The 3,561-nt window shown below is 42.9% G+C and overlaps 1 protein-coding gene across 3 annotated transcripts in view; it reads left to right on the forward strand.

The window, feature by feature from the left end:
• atf7ip (activating transcription factor 7 interacting protein) overlaps window positions 1-3,561 on the forward strand; it is a 55,333-nt gene that overhangs the window by 49,808 nt on the left and 1,964 nt on the right. The gene's annotated exons all lie outside the window — the stretch shown is intronic.

Genomic DNA, 3,561 nt, shown 5'->3' on the forward strand with positions numbered 1-3,561 from the left:
GCCAGGCTATTATCAATAATAGTTGTACTTCAAAGTTAAGTTATCCGTCTCTAACCATCTAAGGTAGGCTATACCAATCAGATCTGCTATCAAAAACACTATTGCTATTATTAGTATTATACTATATTGTCAGGCTAGTAGAAATCAAATATTCTAATATTAGTCCTAACAAGACTGATTTCATGAACTAAAAAAGTAATTAGTCTGTTATTTATTTTTGGCAATAGTGCAAAATCCTGATACATCAGCTGTTCCAAGACAACTCAGTCCGCCACGGGATGAGGAAGCTGGCCCAATGAACCCACTTTCAGCCGAGAGGCGTGAAACGGCGAAAGACAGCGCAGTGTGGACCTATATAGAGTCGGGTGAAGACAGAGGGAGGCGACAATGCCAAAATGTAATCACAGAAGCTGCAGGCCCTAAAGATGCCCTTACAGCCTTTTTGTGTTTGGTGGATGATGGCACGCTGAAACACATCAGTGACTGCACCGTAGCTGAGGCCCACCGAGTCAAGGAGGACAGAAAATGGGACATGACAGTTGAAGAGCTAAAAGCCTTCATTGGTCTTATTTAAGGCTTTTAGCTCTTCAACTGTCATGTCCCATTTTTTGTCCTCCTTGACTCGGTGGCGCGCAAGGCGGTAAAGGGATAGATTTGGCAAGCTTTTGGTCAGCCGAGTGGGGCTGCGCTTTTTTCAAGGAGACCATGTCCCGAAACAGGTTTCAGGAAATCATGCAATTCCTGTGTTTCGACAGAAGGGAAACTCGACGCACGCGCCTGCGAAACGACAAGTTTGCCCTTTATGAGTGATGTTTTGGAACAGATTCAGATCACCTGCTACAAGCCGGGTGCCGACATCACTGTGGATGAGCAGCTACTCCCTACAAAGGCAAGGTGCAGCTTCATCCAGTATATGGCAAACAAACCGGACAAATTCGGAATCAAATTCTGGCTTGCTGCGGATGTCGACACCAAATATATGGTAAACGGTGCGCCTTATCTGGGCAAAGACGAGACAAGGAGGCCAGGTCAACGACTTGGAGACAGTGTGGTGCTGAAAATGGTCGACCCATATCTGCGGAAGGGAAGAAACGTCACCACAGCCAATTTTTTTACTTCCTTTGAACTGTCCAAGGCACTTCAGGCCAAGAAAACCAGCTTGGTTGGCACGATGAACAAGAGCAGACAAGAGCTCCCCCTGTGCGCAATGCAACACTGACCGTGTATCAGTGCAAAAAAAAAAGGAATGTCTGCATCCTCAGCACTGTCCACACAGCTGTTGGCATCACAAGTGGCCAGAAAAGCAAGCCAGAGACGGTCACTTACTACAACAAAACCAAGGTAGGAGTAGACGTTCTAGATCAAATGGCTAGAAAATACTCAGTGAAAGCACCCTCCCGTAGATGGCCAGTAGCTGTTTTCTATAACATCCTCGACCTGGCTGCAATCAACGCACACATATTATACAAGAAGTGCACAAATGAGCAAGTTTCGCGGAGGGACTTCATCACGCGACTGGCGAGTGAACTTCGCTCCGACCACATGAGCTCAAAAGCCACAGAACTGGTGGTGCAAGAGCCAGGACCGGGGCAGGAGCAGCAGCAGATGGAGAGGAGAAGGCAGTGCCAAGTAAGGAGGAACTGCAAACAAAATAAAACCAAGGAGACGTGCTAAATGTCACAAAGTAGTGTGTGGGAGCTGCACACGAAAGGCGGTGTGTACCTGTGTGGACTGTGCGTAAGCGTCAGTGAATGATGCGGGGTGTTTGCGCCGTTCAAATGAGCCTACTTTGAGGAAAACATGTTAATCTGATTTTGTTTGTTGATATTTTTTGTTCACTGAAACTAATCGTTACTTTCTAAAGCTCTTTGTTTTCTTGTTTAGCAAATGTTTGTTTTTTCTTAGCCTGTTTTTGTGTGTACTGCATTGTGCTGCATAAAGATCAATGTAATCATCTCCAAAAATCACAACATATTCTGTTTCACTCTATATTTGTTGGCATTTATATAATCAAAAACTATATTTTCAGTGCGGTAAATAAAAATATTTTTGATGCAAAAATTTCCTCAGACAGAGAGGCAGCACCTGTCGGGGCAATCTTTCTTTTGTGCCTGTTTTAAGAGCGATGACGTCATGACATAACGACAGGAATTAAAAGCTTCATTGGAAAACTTGAAGAGAAGGTTCAAATGAAGATATGACATGACGAAAATGTCGTTCAGTACAACCGTATGAACGTCAAAGTATGAACGGTCAGAATGACCGCTGTGGTCGTTCTAGTAGTAATGGAATTCTGGTAGTTCTAGTGTTAATGGGTACACGACACTGCCTGTTTTCATTGACAACGGTTCGATGAAATTTTATCGTAAATGTTAGTGATGCATTAATTGTGTCGATGGAGGAGAGGAAACCACCTTTTGCAGGAAATTTTCTTCCCAATTATTGGCCAGGATAAAGTTTGAACAGACAACAACAACATATTAATCAAATTTTAAAAAAAGGCCAGAGTTTGAGCTGCCATCAGTAATGGATCTTATGGCATATCTTCTCCTCGGTCGGGGCTACGCACTATTCGTGGACAATATCTATACCAAAATCGCCATTGATTGGCTTTCCAAAGAACAGAGTGACCAAAAAGGGGAGAAATGCAGTGGATAAGACAAAACAAACTTCTGTTTGTAAAATGGATGGACACTCGTGAAGTGTGCTCTACTGTGCATGAAGCATTCAGCAGACAAACTGTGAAAAGGAGAGTGAAAGAGGCCGCTGTGTGGCGAGCCAAGAATGTGACCATTCCAGATCCTGTTTTTGAGGACAGTTGCATCATGGGTGGCTTGAAACCTTTTATCCCCAAAACTATGAAATCGTATAAAACCTCCTTTTACCATTTTGTGGCCCTTGCTTTGTACAGTTTCCTTCTCCACAAGGAAGTGTACAAAAAGAAGAATGGTCTCACCATGAAAAGGCCATTCATCCAGAAGCATTTCAGGGAATGTTGGAGTTTGCCAAAACCTCAACATCACCACCAACACCAACCTCCTGCATACTATGCAGACAATGGTAACCAATCCAGGAGTTATTATAAAAGATGCTGGCATCAAAAGGGTGAAGACACCTGTGTACTGCATGAGATACCAGGTCCTTCTGTGTTTCACTTCTAACTGCTGCAGGCATTGGCACAACAAATGAGTCTCAACTGCAGTTGACCTCCTTTCTTTGCTTTTCCTCTCAAAAAAAGGCAATTTCCCTGACATCCACCAGTTCAGATATATTGACCTAATATTCTTGTATTTGATACAATTTTGTATACATTTTATGTGATATAAATTTGCTCCATTTTGAGTCAAAATTGCCATTGTATGGTTTTCTTTGAATGGGAACATGTAAGAGGTCTGGATGATGAATACCTATAGTGGCATGTAAGTGGAGAAGGTTCAGTTGCTACAGATGGTTACTAAATGGCCAAATTTGAGCCTCCACCTAAACTAAAACCTCTCTAACTTTGTCTGTGTCACTTTATTAGCAACCGCCTTTTGTGTATTTTATAAGTTTTAAGTAACG

This window comes from Morone saxatilis, unplaced genomic scaffold, assembly GCF_004916995.1.
Source record: "Morone saxatilis isolate NCDOM2014 unplaced genomic scaffold, NCSU_SB_2.0 Contig17, whole genome shotgun sequence".
In the NCBI taxonomy this organism is placed as follows: Eukaryota; Metazoa; Chordata; class Actinopteri; family Moronidae; genus Morone; species Morone saxatilis.